A 23,922-nucleotide genomic window follows, 5' to 3' on the forward strand; every position below is an offset into this window, starting at 1 on the left:
ATACCAAACTATTATATGGACCTGGCCTACAGGTGCACGCTACTAGGCTAGATATACAGCAACAGAAGAATACAGCAGCACACTGCCAGCACAAGGATATAGGTGAAACATGAACATGCAGATAAAACATGGAGACTATACAGCTATGGTGTAATAGATGCAAATGTGAAACTATGAGATAGTGCGGCACTTAGCTCGCAAATTTGTCTCCGCCGGCGGTCAAATAGCTTGGACCGTCCCACCGCGATAAGGTGGCCTCCTTGGGACGGACCCTACACTGTGAATATGCCTCTGTGTGAACAGTTCAGTAAGCATGGCAGGGTCTGGAACATCCAAGACACCTTATATACACACCTGTGTGGCAGTGTGCTGCTGTATTCTTCTGTTGCTGTATATCTAGCCTAGTAGCGTGCACCTGTAGGCCAGGTCCATATAATAGTTTGGTCTCAACTAAAGTGCTGGCTGACTTATTCTTTGTCTGTATTACACATACGGGGGAGTGGCTACCTCCATGTTGGCCTTGCACCCCACCCACCTCTATCAGGTGTGTATATAAGGTGTCTTGGATGTTCCAGACCCTGCCATGCTTACTGAACTGTTCACACAGAGGCATATTCACAGTGTAGGGTCCGTCCCAATGAGGCCACCTTATCGCGGTGGGACGGTCCAAGCTATTTGACCGCCGGCGGAGACAAATTTGCGAGCTAAGTGCCGCACTATCTCATAGTTTCACATTTGCATCTATTACACCATAGCTGTATAGTCTCCATGTTTTATCTGCATGTTCATGTTTCACCTATATCCTTGTGCTGCTGCATTCTTCTGTTGCTATCTATCTATATATCCCAAGGAGAGCAGCACAACCTATTAGATGAACACTGATACAGGTGCACGCTGTAAGGGAACCTGGGTTGGAGGTTCCACTCACATATACAATTCCAGTAAACAGCAGCACACAGGATTGTGAAAAAATAGTGAAGATTTATTCAATTTCCAGTGCAAAAAAACGGAGCAACCTTTCCGCAGCCTCTCGCTGCCTTTCTCAAGCTCAACTGAGTGATCTCATGTGGTTACATATATATGGTCAGTGACAACATAATTAAGTAATTAACATACAGTGTGCACAGAATAAACAAGGTGCAATTAAGGCATTATTATGCAGTGTATAAATTCCGGTTCCAGCGGTGATAATCATCTGTGTAAGTGCCATCAGAGTGAGAGTGCACTTGAGCAAAGGATTTTTGCGGGCGAGGTATAATATAATACAGATATTACAGTATTCCGGCACTTACCCGGCTGAGCTCACTGTATGGGTACGGGTAGTATACAGAGCGTGGGTCTAAACTGACTGCGCAAGCGTACCGGGTTGTCCAATGAGAACCACATCTCCCTGGGCGCTGTCAGCTAATAACGGAGCTGTGAAGAAACTCCAGTCTCAGAGCGTACTCGGCGCATGCGTAATGTAACTTTAGAGGGCACGGGGGCCATCTTGGACAAGGGCAAACATGCCCTTATTATGCATAGTAATGAAAGTGCTCAATAAAAAGTATATAACAGGCGATTGTCCCGTGTTACATGGCAAGGGTTTAAGCAGTGAGAGCTGACATGGCTCACCAAATAGAATAACTAATATATGGGTCATAGGTGTACACAGCAGGTATCTCCATGCCGCAACATAGAGAACCTCCTGTGGGATATCAGGCACGAAGGAGTCCGTCATAGACAGACTCCAGCACCTTATTCCTATCACCTCCCCCATTGGTTATACAAGGCACACTGCACCCAAGTAACAATTTGGACACATCACCAAGTGTTAAGAAGATTAAATGTAGAATTAGAGACATGAGTCCATCCAGCTCCATCATAGTGCATATTGATACAGTGGCTCCGCCGGTGGCCAAATATGACATTCTTAGGTCCATCTGTAATATAAACAAAAACAAAATAGATTTTAGACATAAGATCAAACTAATAAATATACAGAACAAGAAATATACATGAGAGAAAGGGGCTACTTCAGGGGAGGTCTTACTTTATCATTTTTGAGGTGGTCTTGAACTCAACGTTCAGACCTTTGGGTTTCATGGTATTCAAAGTAAAAATCCATTTAAGTTTGCATCTCTTTAAAGCAGTAACTCTGTCACCACCTCATTTTAGGGGTGCAACATGATCCAAGATCATGAATTTTAGATCCTTTTCTTTATGTTATGCCTCAAAGAAATGTTTAGAAACGGGCAAATCAAGTTTTTATTTCCGTATTGAATACCTATGTTGGTTGTGACGAGTCTTGACATCCAAACTCGTCTCACCAACATAGAGCATGTTGCATGGACACCAAAGCACGTAGATGACAAAACTGGAATTACAATTCAGATAGTATCGAATATCAAATTCACGTTTGGTGTGGGGGTGGATGAATTTTGAGCCTTTTTGCATATAGCTACAACTAACACAATTTCTGCAAGGAAAGCATCCTGTGCTCTTGACACTAAGGTATTTTTGTCCCCCTTAGTAGTGGTTGAGACGTCAGTTTTGATAATCTTGTCTCTCTAATTAGTAACACGGCGGAATTACATCAATGGGAGGTCCCTAAATTCAGGGATATGTGTGTAACTGTCTCGTACCAGGTGCCAATGTCGTCGTATCACTGACGAAATGTTGTGAGTGGTCACTATATGTACTGACAAAAGGGATACGATTTTGTGTGTTCGTCTTACTCCTTCTTTGGTCAGTGGACACGTCTGTATTACACTGTAGTTGTTTTGACCGTCTCAATTCCCTGATATGTGTTGTCTGTTGTTCAATGAGTTTCTTAGGGTAAAGTCTCTCTCGGAATTCTAGGCTATCTTTGACAGTGCACTTTCCAACCACTTTTCCAATCATCATCAGTGATGCGTTCAGCCCGTAACATCTGGCTGTACGGCAACGACCTAATCATAGGTCTAGGATGTGCACTGTCGAACCTGAGCAGCGTATTGGTATCTGTGGGCTTATGATATAGGTCCGTGGTAATACCATCACCCTCAATCCCCACCTTCACATCTAAAAAAGTAACTGAAGTCATGGAGTGGGTTAATGTGAATTTGATCTCTGTATCAATGTTGTTTAAGAACTGATGAAAAATGTGTAGTTCCTGTACTGTTCCTGACCATAAAACAAAGATGTCGTCTATGTATCGGACCCACCTCCGCACATGGCGGAAGTGGGGCGACACATAGACAAACTCCTCCTCCATCTGGGCCACAAAAATGTTCGCATATGTGGGCGCCACATTGCTGCCCATTGCGGTCCCCCTCATTTGCATAAAAAAATGCATCGTTGAATGAGAAATAATTACATTCAAGTACCAACCTCAACAATGATATCACAAAGTCAATTTTTTCTGGAGGATAATCTGCAAGAATCAATGTATTTTCTACAGCATGTTCTCCTTTCTCATGGTTAATTGACGTGTAAAGGCTTGTAACGTCAAATGTGGCAAGGATGGCTTGACTGGGAACAACAATATCTTTAAAGGGTACCTCTCATCAAAAAAACTTTTGATATATTATAGATTAATGTATGCAGAATAACTTTACAATTGCATGTTATTAAAAAATATGCTTCTTTCTATTTCATTTTCCATTTTGAAGAAATGACCACTAGGAGTCTCCCTACCAGTCCTGGCAGCAAGCATTTCAGACTCATGCTGGAGTCCTAAACACTGAGTGAGGAGGTTCTCTATGTTGCGGCATGGAGATACCTGCTGTGTACACCTATGACCCATATATTGGTTGTTCTATTTGGTGAGCCATGCCAGCTCTCACTGCTTAAACCCTTGCCATGTAAAACGGGACAATCGCCCGTTATATACTTTTTATTGAGCACTTTCATTACTATGCATAATAAGGGCATGTTTGCCCTTGTCCAAGATGGCCCCCGTGCCCTCTAAAGTTACATTACGCATGCGCCGAGTACGCTCTGAGACTGGAGTTTCTTCACAGCTCCGTTATTAGCTGACAGCGCCCAGGGAGATGCGGTTCTCATTGGACAACCCGGTACGCTTGCGCAGTCAGTTTAGACCCACGCTCTGTATACTACCCGTGCCCATACAGTGAGCTCAGCCGGGTAAGTGCCGGAATACTGTAATATCTGTATTATATTATACTTCGCCCGCAAAAATCCTTTGCTCAAGTGCACTCTCACTCTGATGGCACTTACACAGATGATTATCACCGCTGGAACCGGAATTTATACACTGCATAATAATGCCTTAATTGCACCTTGTTTATTCTGTGCACACTGTATGTTAATTACTTAATTATGTTGTCACTGACCATATATATGTAACCACATGAGATCACTCAGTTGAGCTTGACAAAGGCAGCGAGAGGCTGCGGAAAGGTTGCTCCGTTTTTTTTGCACTGGAAATGGAATAAATCTTCACTATTTTTTCACAATCCTGTGTGCTGCTGTTTACTGGAATTATATATCTATCTATCTCATATCTATCTATCTATCTCATATCTATCTATTTCATATCTATCTATCTCATATCTATCTATCTCATATCTATCTATCTCATATCTATCTATCTATCTATCTATCTCATATCTATCTATCTATCTCATATCTATCTATCTCATATCTATCTATCTCATATCTATCTATTTCATATCTATCTATCTCATATCTATCTATCTCATATCTATCTATCTCATATCTATCTATCTCATATCTATTTATCTATCTATCTCATATCTATCTATCTATCTATCTATCTCATATCTATCTATCTATCTATGTCATATATATCTATCTATCTATCTCATATCTATCTATCTATCTATCTCATATCTACCTATCTCATATCTATCTATCTCATATCTATCTATCTATCTATTTATCTCATATCTATCTATCTAGTACATTTTGAATCCCAGTCCTAACATTACCTGTTCCACAGGCCATGGGGATTCTCTGGTCACCCCCAGCAGTCATTACTACAGATTAATAAAGATGACTTTATATTTATCTATCTTATATCTATCATCTATCTATCTATCTCATATCTATCTATCTCATATCTATCTTCTATCTCATATCTATTTATCTATCTATCGATGTATCTTCTATCTATCTATCTTATGTCTATCTATCTATCTCATATCTATCTATCTATCTCATATCTATCTATCAATCTATCTCATATCTATCTATCTATCTCTCTCATATCTATCTATCTAATATCTATTTATCTATCTCATATCTATCTATCTCACATCTATCTATCTCCTATCTATCTATGTCATATCTATATCTCATATCTATCTATCTCATATCTATCTATCTCATATTTATCTATCTCATATCTATATATCTCATATCTATCTATCTCATATCTATCTATCTATCTATCTATCTATCTCATATCTATCTATCTCATACCATCTATCTATCTCATATCTATCATCTATCTATTTCATATCTATCTATCTCATATCTATCTATCTCTTATCTATCTATCTATCTCATATCTATCTGTCATATCTATATCTCATATCTATCTATCTATCTATCTATCTCATATCTAATATCTATCTATCTCATATCTATCTATCTCATATCTATCTATCTCATATTTATCTCATATCTATCTATCTCATATCATCTGTCTCATATCTATCTATCTCATAACTATCTATCTCATATATATCTATCTATCTATCTATCTATCTCATATCTATCTCCTATGTATCTATCTCATATCTATCTATCTCATATGTATCTATCTAACATCTATCTATCTCATATCTATCTATCTCATATCTATCTATCTCATATCTATCTATCTCATAACTATCTATCTCATATCTATCTATCTCATATCTATCTCATATCTATCTATATATCTCACATCTATCTATTTCATATCTATCTATCTCATATCTATCTATCTCACATCTATCTATCTCATATCTATCTATCTCTCATATCTATCTATTTAATATCTATCTATCTATCTATCTATCTCATATCTATATATCTCATATCATCTATCTCATATCTATCTATCTCATATCTATCTATCTCATATCTATCTATCTCATATGTATCTCATATCTATCTATCTATCTATCTCATATCTATCTATCTATCTCATATCTATCTATCTTATATCTATCTATCTCATATCTATCTATCTATCTCATATCTATCTATCTTATATCTATCTATCTCATATCTATCTATATATCTAATATCTATCTATCTATCTATCATCTATCTATTTCATATCTATCTATCTATCTTACATCTATCTATCTATCTCATATCTATCTATCTATCTATCTATCTATCTATCTCATATCTATCTATCTATCTATCTATCTATCTCATATCTATCTATCTATCTCATATCTATCTATCTATCTCATATCTATCTATCTATCTATCTATCTCATATCTATCTATCTATCTCATATCTATCTATCTATCTATCTATCTATCTCATATCTATCTATCTATCTCATATCTATCTATCTATCTATCTATCTATCTATCTATCTATCTATCTATCTCATATCTATCTATCCCCATGGCAACCAATCAGGTAATTGCTGATCAGTAAGCTGCCTGGCTGCCATGATTCTGCTCGGTCTGTGGATCCTGTTCCTATATTTGGTGTCTGTTGCTCCCGGCGCCATAGGATCCCAATGAGATAATAATGGCGGCCGGAGGTCTACAGACTGAGGTGAGAGGATGAGGAGAAGATATACTGACTGACGGGAGACTGCTCACCACATACCTCACGACATCCAAGAGCTCTGCTTGCCGTCAGTGACTGGATCATGAAGGAGGAGCTGGGCGGGAAAAAACCGAGCAGGAGCGGGAGAGTGCGCGGTATTCAGAACTGCAGGGGAGGGGCTAAACTTAAGGAGAGGGGGAGGGGCTAAACTAAACGAGAGGGGGAGGGGCTTAACTAACCGAGAGGGGGAGGGGCCAGTGACAGGTGAAATGACTGCGGAGAATTCATGAGGTAAAGTGAAAGAGATGATGTGAGGAGCTGCCTGAAGATGGCGGCTGAGGTGACCAGAGAGGATCAGAGATGTGAGGAGCTGCCTGAAGATGGCGGCTGAGGTGACAGGGAGAGGATCAGAGATGTGAGGAGCAGCCTGAAGATGGCGGCTGAGGTGACAGGGAGAGGATCAGAGATGTGAGGAGCTGCCTGAAGATGGCGGCTGAGGTGACAGGGAGAGGATCAGAGATGTGAGGAGCTGCCTGAAGATGGCGGCTGAGGTGACCAGAGAGGATCAGAGATGTGAGGAGCTGCCTGAAGATGGCGGCTGAGGTGACAGGGAGAGGATCAGAGATGTGAGGAGCAGCCTGAAGATGGCGGCTGAGGTGACAGGGAGAGGATCAGAGATGTGAGGAGCTGCCTGAAGATGGCGGCTGAGGTGATCAGGAGAGGATCAGAGATGTGAGGAGCTGCCTGAAGATGGCGGCTGAGGTGACAGGGAGAGGATCAGAGATGTGAGGAGCTGCCTGAAGATGGTGGCTGAGGTGACCAGAGAGGATCAGAGATGTGAGGAGCTGCCTGAAGATGGCGGCTGAGGTGATCAGGAGAGGATCAGAGATGTGAGGAGCTGCCTGAAGATGGCGGCTGAGGTGACCAGAGAGGATCAGAGATGTGAGGAGCTGCCTGAAGATGGCGGCTGAGGTGACAGGGAGAGGATCAGAGATGTGAGGAGCTGCCTGAAGATGGCGGCTGAGGTGATCAGGAGAGGATCAGAGATGTGAGGAGCTGCCTGAAGATGGCGGCTGAGGTGATCAGGAGGGGATCAGAGATGTGAGGAGCTGCCTGAAGATGGCGGCTGAGGTGACCAGAGAGGATCAGAGATGTGAGGAGCTGCCTGAAGATGGCGGCTGAGGTGATCAGGAGGGGATCAGAGATGTGAGGAGCTGCCTGAAGATGGCGGCTGAGGTGACCAGAGAGGATCAGAGATGTGAGGAGCTGCCTGAAGATGGCGGCTGAGGTGACCAGAGAGGATCAGAGATGTGAGGAGCTGCCTGAAGATGGCGGCTGAGGTGATCAGGAGGGGATCAGAGATGTGAGGAGCTGCCTGAAGATGGCGGCTGAGGTGACCAGAGAGGATCAGAGATGTGAGGAGCTGCCTGAAGATGGCGGCTGAGGTGACCAGAGAGGATCAGAGATGTGAGGAGCAGCCTGAAGATGGCGGCTGAGGTGACCAGGAGAGGATCAGAGATGTGAGGAGCTGCCTGAAGATGGCGGCTGAGGTGATCAGGAGAGGATCAGAGATGTGAGGAGCTGCCTGAAGATGGCGGCTGAGGTGACCAGGAGAGGATCAGAGATGTGAGGAGCTGCCTGAAGATGGCGGCTGAGGTGACAGGGAGAGGATCAGAGATGTGAGGAGCTGCCTGAAGATGGCGACTGAGGTGACCAGAGAGGATCAGAGATGTGAGGAGCTGCCTGAAGATGGCGGCTGAGGTGACAGGGAGAGGATCAGAGATGTGAGGAGCTGCCTGAAGATGGCGGCTGAGGTGACCAGGAGAGGATCAGAGATGTGAGGAGCTGCCTGAAGATGGCGGCTGAGGTGATCAGGAGGGGATCAGAGATGTGAGGAGCTGCCTGAAGATGGCGGCTGAGGTGACCAGGAGAGGATCAGAGATGTGAGGAGCTGCCTGAAGATGGCGGCTGAGGTGACCAGGAGAGGATCAGAGATGTGAGGAGCTGCCTGAAGATGGCGGCTGAGGTGACAGGGAGAGGATCAGAGATGTGAGGAGCTGCCTGAAGATGGCGACTGAGGTGACCAGAGAGGATCAGAGATGTGAGGAGCTGCCTGAAGATGGCGGCTGAGGTGACAGGGAGAGGATCAGAGATGTGAGGAGCTGCCTGAAGATGGCGGCTGAGGTGACCAGGAGAGGATCAGAGATGTGAGGAGCTGCCTGAAGATGGCGGCTGAGGTGATCAGGAGGGGATCAGAGATGTGAGGAGCTGCCTGAAGATGGCGGCTGAGGTGACCAGGAGAGGATCAGAGATGTGAGGAGCTGCCTGAAGATGGCGGCTGAGGTGACCAGAGGGGATCAGAGATGTGAGGAGCTGCCTGAAGATGGCGGCTGAGGTGACCAGAGGGGATCAGAGATGTGAGGAGCTGCCTGAAGATGGCGGCTGAGGTGATCAGGAGAGGATCAGAGATGTGAGGAGCTGCCTGAAGATGGCGGCTGAGGTGACAGGGAGAGGATCAGAGATGTGAGGAGCTGCCTGAAGATGGCGGCTGAGGTGACTAGAGAGGATCAGAGATGTGAGGAACTGCCTGAAGATGGCGGCTGAGGTGACAGGGAGAGGATCAGAGATGTGAGGAGCTGCCTGAAGATGGCGGCTGAGGTGACCAGAGAGGATCAGAGATGTGAGGAGCTGCCTGAAGATGGCGGCTGAGGTGACCAGAGAGGATCAGAGATGTGAGGAGCTGCCTGAAGATGGCGGCTGAGGTGACAGGGAGAGGATCAGAGATGTGAGGAGCTGCCTGAAGATGGCGGCTGAGGTGACCAGAGAGGATCAGAGATGTGAGGAGCTGCCTGAAGATGGCGGCTGAGGTGACCAGGAGAGGATCAGAGATGTGAGGAGCTGCCTGAAGATGGCGGCTGAGGTGACCAGAGGGGATCAGAGATGTGAGGAGCTGCCTGAAGATGGCGGCTGAGGTGACCAGAGAGGATCAGAGATGTGAGGAGCTGCATGAAGATGGCGGCTGAGGTGACCAGAGAGGATCAGAGATGTGAGGAGCTGCATGAAGATGGCGGCTGAGGTGACCAGAGAGGATCAGAGATGTGAGGAGCTGCCTGAAGATGGCGGCTGAGGTGACCAGAGGGGATCAGAGATGTGAGGAGCTGCCTGAAGATGGCGGCTGAGGTGACCAGAGAGGATCAGAGGATCCAGGAGATGTCACCGAATATTCTCTGAGGTAAATCCTCAGCTTGTATAGTCTGCACTGATAAATATGTGTCTTCCTAATGTCTCCTACATGGGCCCCGACTGTGAGGAACCATGGGGCCCATCTGAGACCAACAGGCCACCACTCTTTTAACCCCTTCCTGCCTCAGTGGCGATGTGGTTTTTACTTTTTTCTCCCTGTGTTTTATCGGTGGGACAAGTTCTACCTTATACTGTAGAGAAAACAAAAAAACGGAAAAATAATTAACCCTTTAAGGACCAGGACACTTTTCGCTGTAGGACCCGGCCATTTTTTGCACATCTGACCACTGTCACTTTAACCCCTTAAAGGGGTACTCCGATGCTTAGACATCTTATCCCCTATCCAAAGGATAGGGGATAAGATGCCTGATCACCCCGTTTGTAATCAGTCCCCGGAGCGTGTTCGCTCCAGGACTGATTACCGGCGACTACAGGGCGGGCGGCGTGTGACGTCACGCCTCCGCCCCCGTGTGACGTCAAGTTCCTCCCCTCAATGCAAGCCTACAAACACGCTACGGGGACTGATTACAAACGGGTGCCGCGTGCAAGATCCCGGGGGTCCCCAGCGGCGGGACTCCCGCGATCAGGCATCTTATCCCCTATCCTTTGGATAGGGGATCAGATGTCTAAGCACTGGAGAACCCCTTTAAGGACTCAGCCCATTTGGGGGTGCCACGTGTTTACAAAGCCCCCATAGGGCCAGAACAGTGGACCCCCCCACATGTGACCCTATTTTGGAAACAGTGGGCTGTGCAAATGAAAAATTTAATTTTTCATTTTCACGGACCACTGTTCCAAAAATCTGTCAGACACCTGTGGGGTATGAATGCTCACTGTACCCCTTTTTACATTACGTGAGGGGTGTAGTTTTCAAAATTGAGTCACATGTGGGGGGCTTGTTCTGGCGCTATGGGGGCTTTGTAAACACACGTGGCCTTCAATTCCGGACAAATTTTCTCTTCAAAAGCCCAATGGCGCTCCTTCTCTTCTGAGCATTGTAGTTCGCCCGCAGAGCACTTTACATCCACATATGGGGTATGTTCTTACTCAGAAGAAATGGGGTTACAAATTTTGGGGGCTTTTTTCCTATTTTCCCTTGTGACACCAGCATTTTAGTGAAAATTTTTTGTTTTTTTCATTTTTCCATCCAACTTTGAAGAATTTTCATTAAACACCTGTGGGGTGTTAAGGCTCACTATACCCCTTGTTATGTTCCATGAGGGGTGTAGTTTCCACATGTGGGTATTTATTTTTTGCATTTATGTCAGAACCGCTGTAAAATCAGCCACCCTTGTGCAAATCACTGATTTAGGCCTCAAATGTACATAGTGCGCTCTCACTCCTGAGCCTTGTTGTGCGCCACAGAGCATTTTACGCCCACATACGGGGTATTTCCGCACTCAGGAGAAATTGCGTTACAAATTTTGGGGGTCTTTTATTCGTTTTAATGCTTGTGAAAATAAAAAGTAAAGGGCAACACCAGCATGTTAGTGTAAATTTTTTTATTTTTTTACACTAACAAGCTGGTGTAGCCCCCAACTTTTCCTTTTCATAAGGGGTAAAAGGAGAAAAAGCCCCCCAAAATTTGTAGTGTAATTTCTCCCGAGTACGGAAATACCCCATATGTGGCCCTAAACTGTTTCCTTGAAATACGACAGGGCTCCGAAAGTGAGAGAGCGCCATGCGCATTTGAGGACTAAATTAGGGATTGCATGGGGGTGGACATAGGGGTATTCTACGCAAGTGATTCCCAAACATGGGTGCCTCCAGCTGTTGCTAAACTCCCAGCATGCCTGGACAGTCAGTGGCTGTCCGGAAATGCTGGGAGTTGTTGTTTTGCAACAGCTGGAGGCTCCGTTTTGGAAACACTGCCATACAATACGGTTTTTATTTTTATTGAGGGGGACAGTATAAGGGGGTGTATATGTAGCGTTTTACCCTTTATTATGTGTTAGTGTAGTGTAGTGTAGTGTTTTTAGGGTACATTCGCACTGGCGTGTTACGGTGAGTTTCCCGCTAGGAGTTTGCACTGCGGCGAAAAATTTGCCGCAGCTCAAAATTCAAGCAGGAAACTTACTGTAAACCTGCCCGTGTGAATGTACCCTGTACATTCACATGGGGGCAAACCTCCAGCTGTTTCAAAATTACAATTCCCAGCATATACTGACAGACCATGCATGCTGGGAGTTGTACTTTTGCAACAGCTGGAGGCACACTGGTTGGAAAACCTTCAGTTAGGTTCTGTTACCTAACTCAGTATTTTCCAATCAGTGTGTCTCCAGCTGTTGCAAAACTACAATTCCCAGTATGTACTGATCGCCGAAGGACATGCTGGGAGATGTAGTTATGCAACAGCTGGAGGTACGCATCTACAACTCCCAGCATGCCGAGACAGCTGTTTGCTGTTTGGGCATGCTGGGTTTTGCAGTTTTGCAACATTTGGAGGTCTACAATTTAGAGACCACCGCACAGTGATCTCCAAACTGTGGCCCTCCAGATGTTGCAAAACTACAAATCCCAGCATGCACAGACAGCAAACTGCTGTGTATGCATGCTAGGAGTTGTAGTTTTGCAAGATCTAGAGGGCCACAGTTTTGAGATCACTGTGCAGTGGTCTCTAAATTGTAGACCTCCAGCTGTTTAAAAACTACAACTCCCAGCATGCCCAAACAGCTGTCTGGGCATGCTGGTTGTTGTAGTTTTGCAACATCTGAAGGGCTACCACTGTATAGTAGTCTCAAACTGTAGCCCTCCAGATGTTGCTAGGCAACTCACCAGCTTCTGTAGGATCCAGGGACATCGCCGCCCGCCGATCACCATCGCCCGCAGCCTCCGATCGGAAAGTGACCTTCGGCGCCGATCCCTGTCGGTTTCCCCGTCCTACCCCGCCTATTGTGGGTGGGCAGAACGGGGAAACCAAAAGTAACCGCCGATCTGCTATTGGTTGTCGCTTCTGGCGACCAATAGCAGCGATAGGAGGGGTGGCACCCCAGCCACCTCACTCCTATCCCTTCAGGGGGATCGTAGGTGTCTTGGACAACCGCGATCCCCCTTTTTTTCCGGGTCACCATAGACCCGTAATGACCCGGAATCGCGCAAATTGCAAGTGTGAATTCACTTGCGCTTTGCCACGATCGCCGACATGTGGGGGCCTGATGATCCCCCTGGGCATTTGCGCGGGGTGCCTGCTGATCGATATCAGCAATCACCCCAGTTCGATCCCTGCCCAATGCGCGTCAGGGACCGAAATTCCCACAGCCGTACGTGTACGTCATGGGTCCTTAAGTACCAGGGTCCCATGACGTACGGGTACGACATGGGTCCTGAAGAGGTTAATGGATTAAAGTAGAAAAAAAGTGCAGTTCTGCTGTTGTGTGCGGTTTTCGTTTCTACTGCGTTTACTCTGCGGTCAGTACGATTATGATGAGACCAGACATGGAGCTATTTCTTAGGCCGTCTTCTCACCGCGGTTTTGTCTCTGTCATTTTTATTGTGTTTTTCTTTTTTTTTCCTAGTGCCAATTCACATTATGGAATTTCCATGTGGAAATATTCTGGAATATCACGGCACTAAGGTCCACATGGAATTCTGCAAAAAAGAAGGAGCACAGATTACGGAATCTTCGCTGCAAAAATTCCACTGCAGTGTGCACGGTGCAGCAAAATCCTATTAAAACAATAGTTGGCTTCTGCACCAGAATTTCCAAGCAGACTGGGCTCTTAACCCCTTAAGGACTCAGACAATTTTATTTTTACGTTTTCATTTTTTCCTCCTCGCCCTCAAAAAATTATGACTCTTTTACATTTTCATTCACAGAATAGTATGAGGGCTTGTTTTTTGCGCGACCAGTTGTCCGTTGTAATACCATCACTAACTTTACCATAAAATGTATGGCGCAACCAAAAGAATACTATTTGTGTGGGGAAATTAAAAAGAAAACCGCAATTTTGCCAATTTTGGAAGTTTTCGTTTTCATGCCGTACAATTAACAGTAAAAATTACATGTGTTCTTTATTCTTTGGGTCAATACGATTAAAATGATACCCATTATAACATACTTTTCTATTACTGTTGCGCTTAAAAAAAATCGCAAACTGTTTAACCAAATTAGTACGTTTAAAATCCCCCTATTTTGAAGACCTATAACTTTTTCATTTTTCCGTATAAGCGGCGGTATGAGGGCTAATTTTTTGCGCCGTAATCTGTACTTTTTATTGGTTAATTTTTATAAAAATTTTTGGGAATAAAATGTTATAAAAAGCAGCTATTTTGGACTTTTTTTTTACGTTCACGCCATTCACCGTACGGTATCATCAACATTTTATTTTAATAGTTTGGATATTTATGCACCCCAAATATGTATATAAAATATTTTTTTTACACTTTTTGGGGGTGAAATAGGGAAAATGGGACAATTTATGTTTTTATTGGGGGAGGGGTTTTTTCTAATTTTTTTTACTTTGATTTTTTACTTTTTTTACTTAGATTTTTACACTTTAATAGTCCCCATAGGGGACTATTTATAGCTATCATTTGATTGCTAATACTGTTTATGTATAAGGCATAGCACTGATCAGTATTATCGGTCATCTTCTGCTCTGGTCTGCTCGATCGCAGACCAGAGCAGAAGACCCGTGGAAGGCAGCGGAGGCAGGTGAGGGTACCTCCAGCTGCCATGCTGGATGATCGGATCGCAGCGGCAGCGCTGCGGCCGATCCGATCATCCATTTTAGTGTCCGCAATGCTGCAGATGCCGTGATCTGTATTGATCACGGCATTTGAGGGGTTAATGTCAGACATCCGCGCGATTGCGGATGTCCGCCATTATGGGCGGGTCCCTGGCTGCTATCAGCTGCCAGGACCTGCCGCACATGATGCAAGCATCGCTCCGATGCTCGCAGTTATGCATAGGACGTAATTGTACGTCCTGGTTCGTTAAGTACCAGCTAACCAGGACGTACATTTACGTCCTGCGTCGTTAAGGGATAAAGGGGTACTCCCCTGCTCAGCGTTTGTGAACAAACTGCCCCCTCATGATGTCACGTCCCGCCCCCTCAATGAAAGTCTATGAGAGGGGGCGTGACGGCTGCTGGACTATGATGTCACAAGCTCCTGGCGCCGGCTCCAGCGTTCGGAACAGTTTGTCCCAAATGCTGAGCAGCGGAGTACCCCTTTAAGCCTATCTAAACATATCCTGGGACAAGAAATAATATATATTTATATGGGGTAAAAATAAACAAGACTGGGTTCACGCTGCATTTTTTCTTTTACAGTACAATATTCAACTATGTTATTGTGTACACTTAAAACGTATACGTTATGATCTAATTTATTTTAATAAAGAAGTCAGTGGGAAACGGATTATGCTATATGGCATCCTGCAGCATCTGTTTTTAGCAGCCGTTAACGAATATGGTTTTTCATATAAAATATTATAAATATGGTTTTTCATATAAAAATCTTAAACAGCAATAATGTTGTGTGTTCTTATACTCACCCGCCTTGATCTCGTGCTTCTGGTACCTGGTCCTCTTGACTGCTTCCTGTTGCTGATGATGTGACGTCCCTTTTTAACTGTTCAGCCAATCACTGACAGGCATGATGACTGCGGTTAGTGATTGGCTGAGCCGGCAGTTCCTGCGGGGATGACGCGTCATCAGCGAATAGTAAGTAGCCAAGAGGACTGGGGACAAGAAGCAGTGGCGGCAGGGGGATCAGGGCAGGTGAGTATCAGTTTATTTTTTCCCTAACCAATTACACATTTTTTTCACCTGAGGTGTACAATCAATTGCTTGATCTTTTTGAACAATACACTGTATTAATAATTGCACTGTTTTGCGATCCAAATGCATTATTAGTAGAGCTTGCCGTCAGTAGGGTGTGCTGGGAAAACAATGTTGGGGCAGGTCTTGAGGGGCTTACTAGGCCCTGGTTTCCATCTTACTTGCTGGGCAATGGTCAGGGGGACCGGATAGAGGAGAGATAGGGTCCATAACCCTGTTTCTAACAACCTAGATGTCACAGTCACTATTAATTCTGGGATCTAACAACGAGGATCAGAGTTATCTCAGATCCCAGCCATTGCTGACTATAATAGATATAGACACTCCTGCCCTGTATGGAGCGGCATCAGCCCCTGAACCTTATATAATCTTTCTAGCATTAAAACCTACATGTACATTTTGTGTCAGGAATGAGTTAAAGGTATAAGACTAGATCATCTTCAATGTCAAGGGTTTAAAAAAAATTTATCAGATGTTGGTGAATATGGTGCTAGTTACCTTCTTGGTCTCTCACCAATCCTAAAGCCCCCACAACGCATTAATATGGAAAGTTTTTTGTATTTCCATTTGTCTGTTACATTATAATCTTGTATCATCTTGTATCTTTAATAATTACATTGTGAAAATCTGAGAATAGTAATTATTATACAAGGTTTTTATCAGAATCTCTTCCCAGGATAGCCCTCCAAGGGCTCCACCAAAGGCTTTCAGGGCATGCTGGGAGAATTGTATCCAGACAATACAATATGATACCCCTAGACGACATTTGACATATCTAAACGGCGTTGAGCATTAAGTGACTATGAAACGAGCGAAGTAGCCGGAACCTCTTTGCTAATAACGAGGAGCAGCGATCCTCAACATTAACCCTTTAGATGCCATGACTAATGCCACAGTATTATAGTTATGCCAGTTAACATGCCAGTTAACTTAGGGTGCTTATTAGACCCCCACAACATGATCGCAAAGGTTCTTACCTGCCTCTGACTGCTGGACTGACGGTCCATTAATTCAGCCTGGATCCGTCAAGCACCGATTACACAGTATAATGCTATGTAATAGGCATTGCATTATACATCGATTGCAATCTAGTGATCGCATATAAAAGTCCCACTTCAAAGTGGTAAAAAAAATAAAATAAAAATGTTTTTAAAATAATATAAAAGCCCCTTCCCTCATAAAAATTTTTAGCACCTTTCTTTTCCCATTTGACAAAAAAAAAAGAAAGAAAAATAAATAAATAAACGTACTTAGAATTATCACGTTGGAAATTGTCAGAAATATTAAAATACAGTATAAGGTTTATGGTCCCACATGGTGAGCAGCATAAACATGAAAACCAAATGCAAATTTTTGCAAAAAAATACAGCCCCATATACACAAAAATAGAAAAATTATAATTGTACTTTAGTAACCATAGAAACATCTGACCAAAATATCTAAATTTACTGAAACAGCAAACTGTGTGAGAACCAAAATTTGTGTTAGTGTCAACATTTTTGGCCATGATTGTATCCCGTATATTGCTACAGAATTGAATTGTATGTGTATGTGCAAAGTTATGCATCCAAGATATAGTAATCCCCAAAAATGCAATAGTGTCTCACAACTGTACAACCACTTAGGCTGGGCTCACGTAGATCCTGGATAGGGATGCCAAATGCAACAAGCTGAACTCTCCTGTCCAGTGTCCCATAAGGGGAAATCGTGAGCGGTAACAGGCTAACATCCCTATGGGTACTTTGGTATAGTTATTCTCTGGCGTTGCTGCACCAGGTTGAAAAACTGATGCATTCAACAGTTCTTGATGTGGCACAACTAAAGATGTAGCATTTCCAGACATTTAAAAGCCATGCAAAAATAGAGTTTTTTCCTTTTTTTTTCTTGAATTTTTTAATATTTTTAGAAAAATGTAGAGGAAGAGAGTAGAGGAATTTTAAAAATGGAAAATAATTTCAATGCTGGAATAGAAAAAAACTAATGAATTAGTCACCTAGAAAATAGGCAGACGACATTATCTGCGATAGGGGAGAACATTATCTGTGGTGGTAGAGAACATTATTTGTGATGGAGGAGAACATTACCTGTGATGGGGAGGAGAACATTATTTGTGATGGGAAGGAGAAAATTATCTGGGATTGGGGAGAACATTATCTGTGATGGGGGAGAGAACGTTATCTGTGATGGGGAGAACATTATCTGTGATGGAGGAGAACATTATCAGTGATGGGGAGAGAACGTTATCTGTTATGGGGAAAATATTATTTGTGATGGGGGAGAGAACGTTCTCTATGATGGGGGAGAGAACGTTATCTGTGATGGGGGAGAGAATGTTATCTATGATAGGGGAGAGAATGTTATCTGTGATAGGGAGAACATTATCTGTAATGGGGAGAACATTATCTGTTATGGAGGAGAGAACATTATCTGTGATGGGGAGAGAACGTAATCTATGATAGGGGAGAGAACGGTAATGGGGAGAACATTATCTGTGAGGGGGAAGAGAATGTTATCTATGATAAGGGAGAGAACATTATCTATGATAGGGGAGAGAACGTTATCTGTGATGGGGGAGAGAGCGTTATCTGTGATGGGGGAGAGAATGTTATCTATGATAGGGGAGAGAACATTATCTGTGATGGGGAGAACATTATCTGTAATGGGGAGAACATTATATGTTAGGCTGGGTTCACACTACGTTTTGTCCCATATGGGACCGCATACGGCAGGGGGATCAGAAAACTTACTCTCCCGTATGTCTTCGTATGCGGTCCCGTATGTAATTCATTTCAATGAGCTTACCGGAGTGAAACGCTGACTCCAGTCGGCTCATTTTTGCCCCGTATGCGGTTTTCCCACCGCACCTAAAATCGTGGTCGACTACGATTTTAGGTCCGGTGGAAAACCGCATATGGGGCAAAAATGAGCCGACTGGAGTCAGCGTTTCACTCCGGTCAGCTCATTGAAATTAATTACATACGGGACCGCATACGAAGGCATACCGGAGCGCAAGTTTTCAGCTCCCCCTGCCGTATGCGGTCCCATATGGGACAAAACGTAGTGTGAACCCAGGTTTATGGAGGAGAGAACATTATCTGTGATGGGGAGAGAACATAATCTATGATAGGGGAAAGAACGGTAATGGGGAGAACATTATCTGTGAGGGGGAAGAGAATGTTATCTATGATAAGGGAGAGAACATTATCTGTGATGGGGAGAACATTATCTGTGATGGGGAGAACATTATCTGTGATGGGGGAGAGAATGTTATTTATGATAGGGGAGAGAACGTTATCTGTGATGGGGAGAACATTATCTGTGATGGGGGAGAGAATGTTATCTATGATAGGGGAGAGAACGTTATCTGTGATGGGGAGAGAATGTTATCTATGATAGGGGAGAGAACGTTATCTGTGATGGGGAGAACATTATCTGTGATGGGGAGAACATTATCTGTGATGGGGGAGAGAATGTTATTTATGATAGGGGAGAGAACGTTATCTGTGATGGGGAGAACATTATCTGTGATGGGGAGAGAATGTTATCTATGATAGGGGAGAGAACGTTATCTGTGATGGGGAGAGAATGTTATCTATGATAGGGGAGAGAACGTTATCTATGATGGGAGAAAACAATGTTTTTCGTAATGGGGAGAACATTATCTGTGATGGTGGAGAACATTATTATTTTTGTGGGGGTTTTTTTGCAGGAAAGTTCTTTTGAATTGCACATAAATTGACGTAATTATTTACATCCGTTGCTGCAAGGAAAAAGCTAATGGTTACCTTTACAAAGTAGAAAATCTCTGTTTCCTCCGAAAAAAAGGAAAGGCTTATATACCTTGGAACATAGTGCTGGAGGTTCTGATTAGGGATCGACCGATTATCGGTTTGGTCGATATTATCGGCCGATATTCACGATTTTGAACGTTATCGGTATCGGCAATTACCTTGCCGATAATCCGATAATGCCCCGCCCTCACCCCCCGACCGCACCGCACCCCCCACCACACCGCCCGGCCAGAGACCACCGCCCCTGCCCCATTGCCTCCCCCATTCCCGGTTTTATAATTACCTGTTCCCGGGGTCCGCGCTATTTCTGGCTCCTGCGGCGTCTTGTGTTACGCTGTGCGCTGCGCAATGACGAGTGACGTCCTCAACGCGACGTCACCATCAGTACGCACAGTGACAGCTCAGGAAGACGCCACCGGAGCCAGAAGTAGCGCGGACCCCGGGAACAGGTAATTATAAAACCGGGGATGGGGGAGGCAATGGGGCAGCGGCGGTGGTTGGACTAAGGACCAGCAGGGGGAGAGAAAGCGGGCGGCGGCAGTCTCTGGCCAGAGGATAGGTCGGGGGGGGGGTAGGTCTCAGGAGGACCCCAGGACAGGCAGGGGGAGAGAAGCGGGTGGTGACGGTGGTCTCTGGCCCCGCAAAAGCAATACCGGAATATCGGTATAAGTTATCAGCTATCGGCCTTAACCTCCGAGGATTATCCTCACGTACTATTGACGTGTGAGCTTGCATTCATATGAACGCTCTACTGTTGCAGTCATGTGTGCGCTCCTGCGGATTTCCCTGCAGCAATGAATATTGCTCTTCTTTAAAACTTGCATTTTTAGTATTTGAATTGTATTCCAGGATTTACTTGTCTTCAGGTGAGACTGGGAAACTTACAAAGATTCTCAGATGTCTTTCATGAAGGTCTAAATTATATATATAGTTTGAATACCATCATATAAGCAGATTATTTATCATTTTAGTGGTCTATTCACACGTACAGTATTCTGTGCAGATTTGATGCACAGGATTTTTGCTGCAGATTTCAATGTAAACTGAATGACTGAAGACAGCTTGAAATCCTTCATATCAAATCTGCACAGAATACTGTACGCGTGAATAGACCCTAAAAGAACATAATCCATATTCAATTTTTTTTTTTTTTTTTAAACAACAGGTTTTTTTTCTCAAACTTTCAGGTTTTCTAAAACTTTCTCTAGGCACAACCTCACCAGTTATATGAGAACCTGGCCTTATCCAAGTTCTGCATTGAGCCGTAATAACATTTACTTTTCTAAACAGATACAGTATAGAGGGAATCCCGGATAATATAATTCCATGGTCGATGTAACTGTGTATCCGTATGGTGTGTGTCCGGCTATGGCAGACAGGTGGCGCTCTCTGCTAATCATTCCTCTCAGCCTAAGTAAAGCTGCTTCATCTGGTTGTTCAGCTAATGAATATAAAGGAGCAATAAAAACTCTTATTAGAAAAGGATTAAAACTCTGGTGATGATTATAATAACCGCAGATAGCTGCAATAATGGCGCTATTGTTAACAGGAATAACAGACGTCTTCTGAGTGCACCCCGTGTTTCATCCAGGTGGGGGGGCCAAACACAATATTATTAGTTTTACTTTGGGTCACATGCAAAGAAAATGTAGTTAAACATGCGCTAGTGTTGATTCTGGAAACTCAAGAAATCTGCACAGTACAAGATTATAATGTGCTGAGGGAGGGGACTTATATAAAGGAATCTCCCAGGTATTGTGTTGGGTCTTAATAGTCAAAGGGTTAACAAAAAGCTTCTTAAATGAATGGTGGAGCTCTTTCCTAGGGACACATTAGGGGGATACAGAAAAAACGAATACACCCCCAAAATAAATATATGCTACGAGAGAGAGGGGGGGGGGGGGGGCTGGGGGGAAAGATAGATAGGTATATAGATATGAGATAGATAGATAGGAGATAGATAGATATGAGAAAGATAGATATAAGATAGATAGATAGGAGATAGATGGATAGCTAGATATGAGATAGATAGATTTGAGATAGATAGATGGATAGATAGCTAGATATGATATAGATTGATATATATGATATAGCTGGATGACATTCACATGATGGAATAAAGTTTTTTCTTTTTCACCATATTGGACCTCTGTGCTGCGGATTTATATGAACTTTCTTTGAATTGGGACCCCTGACCAAGGTCTGGTTCTGCGTGCACCCACGGATATTGAGCTCAAGGGAGTGCTGTTTCTCTTTGGATTACTAGATAGATAGATAGATGAGATAGATTGATAGATAGATATATGATAGATATAAGATAGATAGATAAATATAAAGTCATTTTTATTCATCTTTATTAATCTGTAGTAATGACTGCTGGGGGTGACCAGAGAATCCCCATGGCCTGTGGAACAGGTAATGTTAGGACTGGGATTCAAAATGTACTATGTCTTCAGTAATACTATGATTGGGGTCCTGTATGTACTCATCTCCTCAGTGATACTATGATTGGGAGTCCTGTATGTACTCATCTCCTCAGTGATACTATGATTTGGGGTCCTGTATGTACTATGTCCTCAGTGATACTATGATTGGGGTCCTGTATGTACTCTTCTCCTCAGTGATACTATGATTTGGGGTCCTGTATGTACTATGTCCTCAGTGATACTATGATTGGGGTCCTGTATGTACTCTTCTCCTCAGTGATACTATGATTTGGGGTCCTGTATGTACTATGTCCTCAGTGATACTATGATTGGGGTCCTGTATGTACTCTTCTCCTCAGTGATACTATGATTGGGGTCCTGTATGTACTCTTCTCCTCAGTGATACTATGATTTGGGGTCCTGTATGTACTATGTCCTCAGTGATACTATGATTGGGGTCCTGTATGTACTCTTCTCCTCAGTGATACTATGATTTGGGGTCCTGTATGTACTATGTCCTCAGTGATACTATGATTGGGGTCCTGTATGTACTCATCTCCTCAGTGATACTATGACTGGGGTCCTGTATGTACCTATGTCCTCTGTGATACTATGATTGGGGTCCTGTATGTACTCATCTCTTCTGATACTATGATTGGGGTCCTGTATGTACTCATCTCCTCAGTGATACTATGATTGGGGTCCTGTATGTACTCTTCTCCTCAGTGATACTATGATTTGGGGTCCTGTATGTACTATGTCCTCAGTGATACTATGATTGGGGTCCTGTATGTACTCTTCTCCTCAGTGATACTATGATTGGGGTCCTGTATGTACTCTTCTCCTCAGTGATACTATGATTTGGGGTCCTGTATGTACTATGTCCTCAGTGATACTATGATTGGGGTCCTGTATATACTCATCTCCTCAGTGATACTATGACTGGGGTCCTGTATGTACCTATGTCCTCTGTGATACTATGATTGGGGTCCTGTATGTACTCATCTCTTCTGATACTATGATTGGGGTCCTGTATGTACTCATCTCCTCAGTGATACTATGATTGGGGTCCTGTATGTACTTATCTCCTCTGTGATACTATGACTGGGGTCCTGTATGTACTCATCTCTTCTGATACTATGATTGGGGTCCTGTATGTACTCATCTCCTCAGTGATACTATGATTGGGGGTCCTGTATGTACTCATCTCCTCTGTGATACTATGACTGGGGTCCTGTATGTACTATGCCCTCTTTGATACTATGATTGGGGTCCTGTATGTACTATGCCCTCTGTGATACTATGATTGGGGTCCTGTATGTACTATGCCCTCTGTGATACTATGATTGGGGTCCTGTATGTACTATGCCCTCTGTGATACTATGTTTGGGGTCCTGTATGTACTATGTCCTCAGTGATACTATGTTTGGGGTCCTGTATGTACTATGTCCTCAGTGATACTATGTTTGGGGTCCTGTATGTACTATGCCCTCTGTGATACTATGATTGGGGTCCTGTATGTACCTCAGTGATACTATGTTTGGGGTCCTGTATGTACTATGTCCTCAGTGATACTATGTTTGGGGTCCTGTATGTACTATGTCCTCAGTGATACTATGTTTGGGGTCCTGTATGTACTATGTCCTCAGTGATACTATGTTTGGGGTCCTGTATGTACCTATGTCCTCTGTGATACTATGATTGGGGTCCTGTATGTACTATGCCCTCTGTGATACTATGTTTGGGGTCCTGTATGTACTATGTCCTCAGTGATACTATGTTTGGGGTCCTGTATGTACTATGCCCTCTGTGATACTATGATTGGGGTCCTGTATGTACCTCAGTGATACTATGTTTGGGGTCCTGTATGTACTATGTCCTCAGTGATACTATGTTTGGGGTCCTGTATGTACTATGTCCTCAGTGATACTATGTTTGGGGTCCTGTATGTA

General features: G+C 43.7%; 1 long non-coding RNA gene across 2 annotated transcripts in view; it reads right to left on the bottom strand.

Annotated features, from left to right (window-relative positions):
* The window catches only part of LOC130284317 (uncharacterized), a 48,681-nt gene extending 41,757 nt beyond the window's left edge, over positions 1-6,924 (bottom strand). For both annotated transcript variants that reach the window (XR_008846983.1, XR_008846982.1), the window contains exons 1-2: positions 6,788-6,924; positions 1,293-1,922 (exon numbers count right to left, since the gene is read on the bottom strand). This is a non-coding gene — a long non-coding RNA (uncharacterized LOC130284317). The remainder of the gene's footprint in view (positions 1-1,292; positions 1,923-6,787) is intronic.
* Between the last annotated feature and the right edge of the window lie 16,998 nt (positions 6,925-23,922).

Source organism: Hyla sarda, chromosome 8 (genome assembly GCF_029499605.1).
Source record: "Hyla sarda isolate aHylSar1 chromosome 8, aHylSar1.hap1, whole genome shotgun sequence".
NCBI classification, from domain to species: domain Eukaryota; kingdom Metazoa; phylum Chordata; class Amphibia; order Anura; family Hylidae; genus Hyla; species Hyla sarda.